This window comes from Sciurus carolinensis, chromosome 11, assembly GCF_902686445.1.
Source record: "Sciurus carolinensis chromosome 11, mSciCar1.2, whole genome shotgun sequence".
Classification (NCBI taxonomy): Eukaryota; Metazoa; Chordata; class Mammalia; order Rodentia; family Sciuridae; genus Sciurus; species Sciurus carolinensis.
Window position 1 is genome coordinate 123,624,120 of NC_062223.1, and position 15,795 is coordinate 123,639,914.

A 15,795-nucleotide genomic window follows, 5' to 3' on the forward strand; every position below is an offset into this window, starting at 1 on the left:
AATTTACTTATTTGTGAAGCATCTAACTAAATTCTTTTTCTCACTTACTTACCAAGTTTTGAGTTCTTATTACTGAATTGCACTTAAATATTTATTCTGGTTGTATGTACTCTATATACAGAGACCTCTATCACATGTGTGCTCTGCAAATATCTTATCCTAATCTCTGACTTGTTTTTCATATTCTAAATAGTTTGTTTTAGAAGTAGAAAATGTATTGATTTTGATGCTCAATTTATCCTTTTTAAATTATGTTTGTGAAATCCTCCAAATAACCTTTATAAACTTCAGAGTTAAAAATACATTCTCCTAGATTTTTCTCTAAAATTTATATAGTTTTAGGTTTTACAATTACATCTACAACCAATTTTGAATAAATATTTATATTAGCTCTTAAGAGTACCCAGGGGCTCTTCTTTTAAGATTCCTGAGGGTCTGGTGATATAGCTCCATGGGGATGCTAAAGGTGTTGGGTTTGATTCCAAGTGCTACACACACACACCCATAATATCCTCAGGTTTTTATTTATTTTTTACTAGATTTCTGATTGCCATTACTGAGATTGTTAGGTAATAGTGAGCTCATACTAGTATAACAGAGCTATTCCTAAGCTAGGCTATTAAATATGAATGTTCATATCGACATTGTTTATATACATCAGAAGCAATATAAATGATCACACAAAAACATTATTTTTTCCAGCTTAACAGAGGCACAACAGTATTGAACTATGAAATATGAATATAGAAATGTACCAAATGAACTATAGTATATCCACAAAAATAATTTTGACTTTTAGAGTACCATATTACTGATACAGAGAATAAATAAAAGAAAAACAACAGAAGTATTAACAAATCTCTAAAGGAATATAAGCAAAAACAAATTAACCTAACTGTATTTTAAAATTGATAATATAAGCACAGGGTGGGGGGGAATAGCTTTGGTTTGTAACTTTAGTCATGTCATTTTGACTTTTTATCCTCAGACCAAAGAAGAACAAAAACAAACAAAACACACAAACAAAAAAAAAAGAAAACCTTGTCAACATATACTGAGCTTCCTAATAGGTGTTTTGTTATGCTTTTTTTTTAATCTCCCCCAACCCCAGTGTTGTGGATTAAGACAGATCTCAAATCAGTGACCTAGATCCACTTTCAGAATTAGAAAAATAAAAGCAAATGAGAGTCAAAGAAGCAGAAGGAAGAAAATAATCAAGACCAGAGCATAAATAATAACAACATATTAATAAATGAACAGGAAAAAATAAGCTAGACCAAATGAAAATCAGTAAAAACCAAACAGAAAACCAAACAAAACAAACAACAAAAAAAACTACTTTTTTTTTTCCTAAGAAGATCAATAAAATCAATATTCCTCTAAATAAATTGATCAGGAGAGAATAAAAAGATAAATTATCAATATATATTGTGGCATTTGCAGACAAATGTATGGAATTGGAGAATATCATGCTAAGTGAAATAAACCAATCCCAGAAAACCAAAGGTCAAGTGTTTTCCCTAATAAATGGATGATGATATATAATAGGTGGAGGGTGAGAGAAGTTTGGAGGAGCTTTAGACTACATAGAGGGAAATGAGAGGGAGGGAGTGTATGAAAAATGGTGAAATGAGACAGACATCATTACCCTATGTACCTGTATGATTACACGAATGGTATGAATCTACATCATGCACAACCATAAAAACGAAAAGATGTACCCCATTTGTGTACAATGAATCAAAATGCAGTCTTTAAAAATAAAAAAAAAAAAAATTAAAAGATAAAAAAAGAATGAGTGAGGTGATGAAGCCAGAATTAAAGACAGGCAGTTGGTGTAGAATAGGTGGTCAGGTCAGATAGAGAAAATGGAGCCTATTTGAGTCCAGGAAGTAGGAAACTGCCCCTGGGAGATTGGAATATTCATGTCTCAAGAGCCCTTGGATGCTACCACTCCCACAAATGTTGGTAATGAAGCCACTCCTGAGCAGACAGAGGCTACCAATCCTACTAATCAATGCCCCCTGGGCTGCTGCTCCCTTCCTACCTAGCACTCCACCTTGGCCCCTCCAGCCCACCTGCTCACCACCTGGCCATTCCACTGACATCTCCCAGTCACTATGCAGGATGGGGGAAATGAACAAGATAAGGGAGAAGAATGCAGGAGAACAAAGGAAATTTGAGATGTGTAAAAGGGACAGAACTCCTCATCCCATGGATTCCGCCTCTGGGTCCACTTCTTCCACCTGGGAGAAATCTGTTTTACTATCCTTTAATAAAACTTCTTACTTTCTACTCTATGCTTGCCTCACCATGCTTCTCTGGTGTTATGCTTCAACATCTGAGGAAGCAGGACTTGTCAAGATAACCCATAACCGGTGGTATCAGTAACCTCTGCAAATTGTAAACATTTAAGAATGAGTAATATGAATAATTATGAAACATGACTGAGCATGATTGAGAAAATTCTAGAACTTAAAGTGGTTAACACTATGAAGGATACACACAATCAAAATTTACTGAAATGGAAGTGTATAACTAGGATTTCCCTTTATCTTTTTAATTGAATCAGAAAATCTTCATACCAAGAAAATCTTTGATTCAAATTGCTTTTATGGTAAATTCTATTAACCAGTTAAGGAAGCAAATATACAAACTGTGCAAATCCAGCTCCAGGGACTTGGAAAAAAGACTTCCTACCTCATTTTATGAGGCTACCCCTGTCACCCAAACCTTACGTAGACGTCACATGATGGAAAACTGTAAGCAAACATCACTTTTGAATAGATGGAAAATAAAAAACAAAACAGATTTAATATGTTAAAGAGAAAATGTATTATGTCAAGGTGGAGTTTATTCCAAGGAGTTAAAATGCTTTAAATTTTGACAATCAATGTAATTCATAATATTTTTAAAAAACAAAAAAAATTTGGTTATTAGGAAAAAATGACAAATCTCATTATTTTCTTTTTTAATTGAAAAAGCTCTCAATGAACTAGAAATAAAAGAGAAATTCCTCATGATGAAAAATAAAAAAGCCTATAGTCAATATCATATTTAATTGTGAATGACTAAATGATTTCTCCCTAAGATTAAAAACAAAAATATCAGCTTTCTTCAGTTCTATTGTATATTTTTCTGAAGATTCCAGGCATTTCTGTATGTAAAATAAAAAATAAAAGATATAAACAATGTAAAGAAAGAAGTATAACTGTAGAAAAATCTAATGAAATCCTCAAAACAGCTGTTGGAAATAATGGGTACACTTAGCAAAACTTCAGGGTAAAGTATTAATACACAAAAATAAATTGTACTTCTACATACTAACAAAGAATCACCAAAATTTGATTTAAAAATAGTCTATTTACAGTGGCATCAGGCAAGTGGAAAATATTTAGGGAAAGAGCTGACAGAATATGTATAAAAACTGTTTACTAAAAAGACAATATATGGCCGAGAGAAGACCTCAATCAAAGGTGTGGTGTACCGTGTCCTTGTATTCTTATGACATTTCTCCTCAAATTGATCTTAACATTCACTATGACCAAAAGGAGTTAACTAAACCTACCCAATGTGAAGAATTATTATAAAGTTGCTGTTATAAAGACAGGGGTTTGGCATCAGGATTCACAAGTAGACAACAGAAAAGAATACTCCAGAAATAGATCTACACATATATGGATCACTGATTTTTTACAATAATACAAAGGTATTTTAGTGATCAAAGTTAGTCTTTTCAACAAATATTATTGGAATCATTAAATGATGCAAAAAGTAAATTTGATTCATACTTGACATATATACATGTAATGGATCATATACCTAAATGTATAACCTGAAATTGAAGTTTCTAGAAGAAAACTCTCATGGAAATTTCTTTGGCCTTGGTTTGGGCAAATATGTGTTGGATATAACAACCAAGGCATAATCCACAAAAAAACATAGTGATAAATTGGATTTCATTAAAATCTTGAATTTTTATCACTCAAAAGACATTGTAAAGGGAATGAAAATAATGGACAGGGAGAAATACTTCAGATCATTTATCTGCTAAGTAACATATTCAGAATATATGAAGATATAGAAAGCTTTTGAAACAATAATAAGAAAAGAAAAACTTGAGAAAAAGAGCAAACTGAATATATATTTCACTGAAAATATGTAACAGAAAATATTCTCAACATTATTTCTCATTAGAGAAATGCAATTTAAATCACAGTACCACTATTTGATTTTTAGAAGATCAAAATAATTATAGTAAAAGAGTGATCACATGAAATGTTGCTGAACCAATGAACTCAAAATAATCATTCTAAGTAAAATAAGGACCATACAGAGGATTAATAACTATTTTACTTAATTTGCATAAAATTTCTGCAAATGAAAACTAACCTATAGTGAAAGACAACATGGAGGAAGGCATTGCTACGGGCAAGAGGAAACATTTAAATTTGATGGAAACTTTCCCTATGCAGATAGTGGTGATGATGTAGTTACTGTATACATTTATCAGAATTTATCCAACTGTAACCTTTAAATATGTTCAGTTTATTGTATGTCTATTATGCTTCATTAAAGTAGTCAGAAAATAAGAAATAAATGGAGAAAAAATATAGGCGCTGAGCTGGTCAGTTCCTCTAAGGAGGCACAGCTTTTGAACTCAAGTTTTTACAGGGAATATTGAGAAATGGTTGGAATGCATGTTGCACTATCTTTTAATATATTTTTGTCTGCAATTTGACAGTATTTTATTAATAATGTTTGCATCTATCTTCATCAGGGATATTGTTTTGAAGTTTTCTTTCCTCGATGTGCCTTTGTCTGGTTTTGCTATCAGGGTGATACCAGCTTCATAGAATTGACTTTGAAAGGATTCCCTCCTGTTCCATTTCATGGAATAATTTGCAGAGTATTGTTGTAAGTTCTTCTTAAGAAGGTCTGGTAGAACTTGGCTGAGAAGTCATCTTGTCCTAAACTTTTCTTTGCTGGTAGGCTTTTGATGATGGCTTCGATTTCATTGTTGAAATTGGATGAGTATAAATTTTCTATGCCTTCCTGATTCAATTTGCAATGGGCATACATCTCTAGAATTTTGTTGATGCCTTCATGATTTTCTATTTTATTGGAATATAGATTTTCAAAGTAGTTTCTGATTATCATATTTCAGTGGTTTCCATAGTGGTATTTTCTTTTTCATTATGAATTTAAGTAATTTGAGTTTTCTCTCTCCTTCTCTTCTTTACCTTGGCTAGTAGTTTATCAATTTCATTTATTTTCCAAAGAAAGAATTTTGTTTCATCAATTTTGCAAAGTTTTTGTTTTAATTTCATTAATTTGGTTCTGATTTTAATTATTTCCTGTCTACCAGTGTGTATTCTTAACTCCTTTGTCAAAAATCAATTGGCTTAACGTGTGTGTTTACTTTTCAGTTCTCTTTTCTGCTCCTCAGGTCTAAGTGTCTGAATTTATGCCAATACTATAAATTCTGTTATGATTACAGAAGCTTCATAGTATATTTCGAAGTCAGGTGGTGTGATGTTTTCTGCTTTCTTCCTTGGCTCAATAGGGCTCTAGCTATTTGAGATTTTGGGGGGCTTACATTACATTATGATTTAGATGTGAGATGTCCCTCAAAAGCTCACCTGTGAGACAATGCAAGGTTTGGAAGAGAAATGACTGGGTCATAGATTTAACCTAATCGTGAATTAATCCCTAATGTGATTAAGTGAGTGGTAACTGGAGGTAAGGGGGGTATGGCTGGAGGAAGCTGATCTTTGAGGGCATGGCTATGGGGTATCTATTTTGTATCTGGAGAGTAGAATTTCTCTGTCTGCTTCCTGATCACCAAGTGAGTTCTTTCCCTCTGCCACACTTCTCCTCCATGTTGTTCCTGCCTCAGCTGGAACTCTGAAGAATAGAGCCGACTGGCTATGGACTGACCTCTGACACCATCAACCCTTAAATAAACTTTTCCTCCACTAGAGTTGTGCTGGTCCGGTCATTTAGTCTGAGCAGTGAAAAAGTTAACTAATACAGAAAATTTTAAGTTTTTTTTTATGTAATTCATTGAAGAATATCAGAAATGTTGATAAGGATTCCATTAAATCCCTAGATCACTTTGGGTAGTAGGGATTTTTTTTAACAATATTGAATATGTCAAATCCATGAATGAGAGGTTTTTCCATATTTTTGCTTCCTTTTCAATTTCTTTCATGAGTGCTTTGTATGTTCATTGTAGATATCTATCCACCTCTAATAAAATTTATTCTTAAGTATTTTCATAGTTACTATAAATTGAATATCTTCCTTGATTTCTGTTTCAGATCATTTGCCTTTGACTAATAACCACACTGCTGAATTTTTAATGTTGACTTTGTATCCTGAAACTATTGCTAAATTAATGTTTGATCTAGGAACCAACGGAGAGCTTCGATACGCAAGCAGCCTCTGGGATCAGGGCAGGGCAGCCAGAGAACTCTTCAGGCGGCTCTGCCCACTCCGGCTGCAGGCTCTCTTCACCGGGCGATCCAAGATGGCGGCCTAGAGGGAGACTGCACCCCCTGTCGCTCCAGAACCCAGGAGTTAAGAAGGGGAGGCATTGAGAGACTCGGACTGAAATAGAGTCACAGGTGAGTCTGCCCACTGGGTAAAGCTCGGCCCGGGTGGCAGGCCCAGATAGAGGTGGCTTATTGGAGCCGGGCAGGGCAGCTAGAGTCTTCCCAAGGTAGCCTTCCACACTCCGGCAGTGGGCTCCTCCCACATGGCCAGCTGCACGGTGCAGGCCCACAGTGAGAGCCTTTCCACACAGAGCCAGTTCCAAACCGTGGAACCAGTAGGGGGCTAGGGGCAGTTTTCTTCGGATGAGCTGCTTTATCGGATTCCTCCAAGGCATCAGGCTACTGAAGGCTGGGAGGTGATACACTGGAAATCTACCGGGACACTATAAGCCAATAGCGGAAAACTGCAATATCTCAGGGTCCCACTGACAGCTGACCAATATGAGAAAACAAGGGAAGAAAATGTCCCAAACAAACCTAGATACTACATCAATAAAACCCAATGACAGCACAGCAGAAGAAATGTCAGAAAGGGAGTTCAGAATGTACGTAATTAAAACGATCAGGGAAGCTAATGAGGAGATGAAAGAGCAAATGCAGGCATTAAATGATTGCACCAATCAACAGTTAAAAGACCAAATACGGGAAGCAAGAGATCATTTCAATAAAGAGTTAGAGATACTGAAAAAAAAACAAACTGAAATACTTGAAATGAAGGAAACAATAAACCAAGTTAAAAACTCCATAGAAAGCATAACCAAAAGGATAGAACACCTGGAAGACAGAACCTCAGACATTGAAGACAAATTATTTAACCTTGAAAGCAAAGTTGGCCAAACAGAAAAGATGGTAAGAAATCATGAACAGAATCTACAAGAATTATGGGATATCATGAAAAGGCCAAATTTAAGAATTATTGGGATTGAGGAAGGCTTAGAGAAACAAACCAAAGGAATGAACAATCTATTCAATGAAATAATAACAGAAAATTTCCCAAATCTGAAGAATGAAATGGAAAACCAAGTACAAGAGGCTTATAGAACTCCAAACATACAAAATTACAACAGACCCACACCAAGGCACATTATTATGAAAATACCTAACATACAAAATAAAGACAGAATTTTAAAGGCCACGAGAGAAAAGAATCAAATTACATTCAGAGGGAAACCAATAAGAATATCAGCAGATTTTTCAATCCAGACCCTAAAAGCTAGAAGGGCCTGGAACAACATATACCAAGCCCTGAAAGAAAACAGATGCCAACCAAGAATCTTATACCCAGCAAAACTTACCTTCAAATTTGACATTGAAATAAGATCCTTCCATGATAAACAAAAGCTAAAGGAATTTACAAAAAGAAAGGCAGCATTACAGAACATTCTCAGCAAAATATTCCATGAGGAAGAGATGAAAAACAACGATGCAAATCAGCAACAGGAGGCACTAGCCTAAAGGAATAGCCAAATAAAGGAGAAACCAAATCATGTCAAAAACAAATATGAGTCAAGTGACTGGGAATACAAATCATATCACAATAATAACCCTGAATGTTAATGGCCTGAATTCATCAATCAAAAGACACAGACTGGCAGATTGGATTAAAAAGAAAAATCCAACAATATGCTGCCTGCAAGAGACTCATCTCATAGAAAGAGACACCCATAGACTAAAGGTGAAAGGATGGGGAAAAACATACCATGCACACGGACACAGCAAAAAAGCGGGAGTATCCATCCTCATCTCAGATAATGTGGACTTCAAACCAAAACTAGTCAGAAGGGATAAAGAAGGACATTACATGCTGCTTAAGGGAAGCATAAATCAGCAAGACATAACAATCATAAATATCTATGCCCCGAACATTGGCTCATCCACGTACGTCAAACAAATCCTTCTCAATTCCAGAAATCAATAGACCACAACACAATAATACTAGGCGATTTTAACACACCTCTCTCACCACTGGATAGATCGTCCAAACAAAAATTGAATAAAGAAACTATAGATCTCAACAACACAATCAGCAATTTAGACTTAACGGACATATATAGAATATACCATCCAACAAAGAACGAATACACTTTCTTCTCAGCAGCACATGGATCCTTCTCTAAAATAGACCATATTTTATGCCACAAAGCTACTGTTAGCAAATACAAGAAGATAGAGATACTACCTTGTACTCTATCAGATCATAATGGCTTGAAATTAGAAATAAATGACAGAATAAAAAACAGAAACTTCTCCAATACTTGGAGACTAAATAATACACTATTATACGATGAATGGATAACAGAAGACATCAGGAGGGAAATAAAAAAATTCTTAGAAGTAAACGAGAACAAAGACACATCATATCAAAATCTCTGGGACACTATGAAAGCAGTACTTAGAGGAAGATTTATTTCATGGGGTGCATTCAAAAAAAGAAGTAGAAATCAACAAATAAACGACTTAACACTACAGCTCAAAGCGCTAGAAAAAGAAGAGCAGACCAATACCAAAAGTAGTAGAAGACAGGAAATAGTTAAAATCAGAGCCGAAATCAATGAAATTGAAACAAAAGAAACAATTGGAAAAATTAACAAAATATAGTTGTTTCTTTGAAAAAATAAATAAAATTGATAAACCCTTAGCCACACTAACAAAGAGAAAGAGGGAGAAAACTCAACTTACTAAAATTCGGAATGAACAAGGAAACATCACAACAGACACGAGTGAAATACAAAACATAATTAGAAGCTATTTCGAAAATCTATACTCCAACAAAACAGAAAACCTCGAAGACATCAACAAATTTCTAGAGACATATGAATTACCTAAACTGAACGAGGAGGACATACACAACTTAAATAAACCAATTTCAAGCAATGAAATAGAAGAGGTCATCAAAAGCCTACCAACAAAGAAAAGTCCAGGACCAGATGGGTTCTCAGCAGAGTTCTACAAAACCTTTAAAGAAGAGCTCATTCCAATACTCCTCAAACTATTCCATGAAATAGAAGAGGAGGGAACCCTCCCAAACTCGTTCTATGAAGCCAATATCACCCTGATACCTAAACCAGACAGAGACACATCGAGAAAAGAAAATTTCAGACCAATATCCTTAATGAACATCGATGCAAAAATTCTCAACAAAATTTTAGCAAATCGCATACAAATATATATTAAAAAGATAGTGCACCACGATCAAGTGGGTTTTATCCCAGGGATGCAAGGTTGGTTCAACATTCGGAAATCAATAAATGTCATTCACCATATCAACAGACTTAAAGTTATGAATCACATGATTATTTCAATAGATGCAGAAAAAGCATTCGATAAACTATAGCATCCCTTCATGCTCAAAACACTAGAAAAAATTGGGGTAGTGGGAACATTCCTTAACATTATAAAGGCAATCTACGCTAAGCCCATGGCTAATATCATTCTAAATGGTGAAAAACTGAAAGTGTTCCCCCTAAAAACTGGAACAAGGCAGGGATGCCCTCTTTCACCGCTTCTATTCAACATCATCCTTGAGACTCTAGCCAGAGCAATTAGACAGACCAAAGAATTTAAAGGGATACGAATAGGAAAAGAAGAACTCAAACTATCCCTATTTGCTGATGATATGATTGTATACTTAGAGGAACCTGGAAATTCCACCAGAAAACTTTTAGAACTCATAAGTGAATTCAGTAAAGTAGCATGTTACAAGATCAATGCTCATAAATCCAATGCATTTTTATACATAAGTGATGAATCTTCAGAAAGAGAAATTAGGAAAACTACCCCATTCACAATAGCCTCAAAAAAAAATAAAATACTTGGGAATCAATCTCACAAAAGAGGTGAAAGACCTCTACAATGAGAACTACAGAACACTAAAGAAAGAAATTCAAGAAAACCTTAGAAAATGGAAAGATCTCCCATGTTCCTGGATAGGCAGATTTAATATTGTCAAAATGGCTATACTACCTAAAGTGCTATACAGATTCAATGCAATTCCAATTAAAATCCCAATGATGTACCTTGCAGAAATAGAGCAAGCAATTATGAAATTCATCTGGAAGAATAAAAAACCTAGAATAGCTAAAGCAATCCTCAGTAGCAAGAGCGAAGCAGGGGGTATTGCAATACCAGATCTTCAACTCTACTACAAAGCAATAGTAACAAAAACGGCATGGTATTGGTACCAAAATAGACAGGTAGATGAATGGTACAGAATAGAGGACATGGACACAAACCCAAATAAATACAATTTTCTCATACTAGACAAAGGTTCCAAAAATATGCAATGGAGGAAAGATAGCCTCTTCAACAAATGGTGCTGGGAAAACTGGAAAACCATATACAATAGAATGAAATTAAACCCCTATCTCTCACCCTACACAAAACTCAACTCAAAATGGATCAAGGACCTCGGAATCAGACCAGAGACCCTGCATCTTATAGAAGAAAAAGTAGGTCCAAATCTTCAACTTGTTGGCTTAGGATCAGACTTCCTTAACAGGACTCCCATAGCACAAGAAATAAAAGCAAGAATCAACAACTGGGATAGATTCAAACTAAAAAGCTTTCTCTCAGCAAAGGAAACTATCAGAAATGTGAAGAGAGAGCCTACAGAGTGGGAGAATATCTTTGCCAACCATACCTCAGATAGAGCGCTAATTTCCAGAATCTATAAAGAACTCAAAAAACTCAACAGCAAGAATGCAAATAATCCAATCGACAAATGGGCTAAGGAAATGAACAGACACTTCACAGAAGAAGATGTACAAGTAATCACTAGATATATGAAAAAATGTTCAACATCCCTAGTAATAAGGGAAATGCAAATCAAAACTACCCTAAGATTTCATCTCACCCCAATTAGAATGGCGATTATCAAGAACACAAGCAACAATAGGTGTTGGCGAGGATGTGGTGAAAAAGGAACACTCATACATTGCTGGTGGGCTTGCAAATTAGTGCAGCCACTCTGGAAAGCAGTGTGGAGATTCCTCAGAAATCTTGGAATGGAACCACCATTTGACCCAGCTATCCCACTCCTTGGCCTATACCCAAAGGACTTAAAATCAGCATACTACAGAGATACAGCCACATCAATGTTCATTGCTGCTCAATTCACCATAGCCAGATTGTGGAACCAACCTAGATGCCCTTCAGTTGATGAATGGATAAAGAAACTGTGGCATATTTATACAATGGAATATTACTCCGCAATGAAGAATGATAAAATTATGGCATTTGTAGGCAAATGGTCGAAATTGGAGAATATCATGCTAAGTGAGATAAGCCAATCTCAAAAAACTGAAGGACGAATGATCTCGCTGATAAGCGGATGAGGACATATAATGGGGGGTGGGAGGGGTTAGCATTAGGTTTAGGGTTAGGTTTAGGGTTAGGGATAAGGAGAGCGGTAAGAATGAAGGAAAGAAGGACTGTATAGAGGGAAAAGAGGGGTGGGAGGGGTGGGGGGGAAGGGAAAAAAAATAAACATCATTGCCCTATGTAAACGTATGATTACACAAATGGTATGCCTTGACTCTATGTACAAATAGAGAAACAACATGAATCCCATTTGTATACAATTAAAAAAAATAAATAAATATATTAAAAAAATGTTTGATCTAATGGATCTTTTATTGATACTTTGCTGTATTCACCATAAGATGTCATTTCATCTGTAAACAGTGGCAATTTGACTTTTTTTCCATTTTTTATGATCTTTATTTCTTTCTCTTCCTTGATTGCTTTAGGACCTCCACTACCTTGTTGATTGAAAGAACAGGAAATATTTCCTTGCTTGTTTCAGAACTTAAAGAAATGTTTCCTGTTTTTTGTTCAATACATTATTTGCTATTGACTTATGATACATGTGGTTTTAATTATATTAGATATCTTACCTCAATTTTTCATTTATTCAGAATTTTTATTTTGAAAATATAATGTTAAATTTTACCACATACTATTCTGCATCTATTGAGGTGATCATACAATTTTTGTCCTTTATGCTTACGATGTGGTATATGACATTTATTAATTTGTACGTATTAAACTCTTTGTACCTCTGGAATGAACCCACTTTATCGTGGGGAACAATTTTTTAATGTGCTCTTGGATTTAATTTGCTAGTGTTATGAGGATCTGAATCTACCAAGAAACTCTGAAATTTCAATTGACTGAATATGAATCTCTGAAGTGCCAGCTGAATCTTTTGCATCCTAGTCTCTAGTCCATTGTCTGCAAGACAAACCGATTGCAGCTATGTGAAATATGAAATGCTGGGGAACCAATAGAGATCAAAGAAATTTATAATTGCTTCTTTTTGCAAGATTTGATAGTTTTGTAATGAGACTCTGTCAGGAAGTCATTATCATTATTATTCCTAATCTGACCCTTACTATTTTATTTTATTTTATTTTTTAAATTTTTAAATTTTGATTCTTTATACACAAATTGGGTACAACTGTTGTTTCTCTGGTTGTACATGAAGTAGAGTCGCACCATTTGTGTAATCATACCTGTACACAGGGTAATGATGTTTGTCTCATTCTATTATTTTTCTTTTCCCCAAACCCCACTCCACTCCTCTTTTTCCTCTATAAAATCCATCCTTCCTCCATTCTTGCCTCCCTTCCCCCCACTTATGTATCATCATCCATTTATCAGAGAAATCATTTGGCCTTTAGGTTTTTGGGGATTGACTTATCTCACTTAGCATGATATTCTCCAACTGCATCCATTTACCTGCAAATGCCATAATTTTATTCTTCTTTACAGCTGAATAATATTCCATTGTGTACATATACCACAGTTTCTTTATCCATTCATCTATTGAAGGGCATCTCAGTTGGGTCCACAATCTAGCTATTGTGAATTGAGCAGCTATGAACATTGATGTGACTGTATCTCTGTAGTATGCTGATTTTAAGTCCTTTGGGTATAGGCCAAGGAGTGAGATAGCTGGGTCAAAGGGTGGTTCCATTCCAAGCTTTCTAAGGAATCTCCACACTGCTTTCCAGAGTGGTTGCACTAATTTTCAACCCCACCAGCAATGTATGAGTGTACTTTTTCCCCACATCCTCACCAACACCTCTTGCTGCTTGTATTCTTGATAATAACCATTCTAATTAGGGTGAGATAAAATCTTAGGGTAGCTTTGATTTGCATTTCTCTTATTACTAGAGATGTTGAACATTTTTTCATATATCTGGTGATTGCTTGTAAATCTTCTGTGAAGTGTCTGCTCATGTCCTTAGTACATTTATTGATTGGGTTATTTGTATTCTTGGTGTAAAGTTTTTTGAATTCATTATAGATTCTGGAAATTAGTGCTCTATCTGAAGTGTGTGTGGTAAAAATAATCTCCCACTTAGCAAGAAGAGTGAAGCAGGGAGTATCACAATATCAGACCTTAAGCTATACTACAGAGCAATAGTAACAAAAACAGCATTGTATTGGCACCAAAATAGACAGGTAGACCAATGGTACAGAACTGAGAACACAGAGACAAACCCACATAAATACACTTATCTCATACGAGACAGAGTTGCCAAAAACATACAATGGAGAGAAGACAGCCTCCTCAACAAATGGTGCTGGGATAACTGGAAATCCATATGCAGCAAAATGAAACTGAATCCCTGTCTCTCACCATACAAAAAAACTCAACTCAAAATGAATCAAGGACCTAGGAATCAGAACAGAGACCCTGCACCAAATAGAAGACAAAGTAGGTCCAAATCTTCATCATGTTGGCTTAGGACCAGACTTCTTTAACATGACTTCCAAAGCACAAGACATAAAAGCAGGAATCAACAAGTGGGGTAGATTCAAACTAAAAAGCTTTTTCTCAACAAAAGAAACTATCAACGATGTGAAGAGAGAGCCTACAGAGTGGGTGAAAATCTTTGTCCTTATTATTTTTAGAGTATATTTATGTAATATCAGCCAACCTGTATAGGGGGCAGTGTTTCTTGTACTTTGAATTCATTAGAGATGAGGAAAAGTGACTCAAAAAATTGCTGAAGTAATCTTTTTGACTATGAATCATTCAAACCAAGGAGCCTCCAAGGTTAGTACTCAACATTGCCCATCAGTATTATCAAAAGCATTTTCTCCTTCAAAACAAGGGAACTCTGCTGAACTCTGGAAAGAAAAGAGATTTGCCTGAATTCCAGACCTTGACTTTCAAAACCTTAGAATCCTCTGGTTCACTGTCCCACCCTGTGCAGGTAGTGATTCACATGACTGTTAGCACATCTTTACCTGTCCCCATTGCAATATTTGCACTCACAAAGAAGCGGCGGTTACCTTACATTCTAATATGTACTGAATTGTTGAATTTGATAAGCACTGCTTTGCTTACTCATTTAAACTCAGATATTAAAATGTGTTTTTTCCCTCAATACCTATTCTCAAACCTTCTACCAAAAATCCCATTTACCACAAATTTCTGGAGACTTTGTATGCTACACACTGTCAGTAGGCAGTACATCATTTATATTCTAGTATTAAAAAAAACATAAATAGTTCATGATAACAGAGAACTAACTAGAGCTAAGCAAAACTTCAGAGATGTACTCATGGGTCTTTAGAAAAAAGTTCAATTAAATGGGTAATAAATTTGCCTTAACTATTAAACAGGGTTTCATGTGATAGAGGAGTTTAGATAAAGAAAAAAACTGAAGGAAGATGATGAGATGAAACTAAGAATTTTCCAAAAACCCATTTGTAGCAGTCGAAAAGACTGATACTTGCTAAGATATCAAAGGGACAAAAAATAAATAAAAGGGGTTGATTATAACATAAAAATCTTACAAAGATATAAAAATTAGTTTTTATCTTTACTTGGAGATCATAAAATTTTAGATAATTAAAAAAATTTTATACTTAGTTGTTCCATCTAGTGGAACCGGCGCGGAGAAAGGAGACACCATCAATCTTTAGTTGACGAGATTTATTGCGTCCTCCCTCTTTTCCTGCCTCCTTTGTTCTGCCCCTATCTCTCTTCTTCTACCCTCTCCCTTTCTCCTCCCCTCAGCTCCTAGCTTATCAGCCAATTATAGCAAAGCTTTCTCTCACACAGGAGAGCATGCAGAGGAATGCCAGCATAGCACTATATGAATCACAAGCTGTCCACGCACGGCATGATATTAGATAGCCAATCCTAGAGCCTGGCATCAACACGTCATAAGTCTCCAAGGAACTAGTAGGCAAGCAACCTTTTTGGGTACTTCCTTATTTT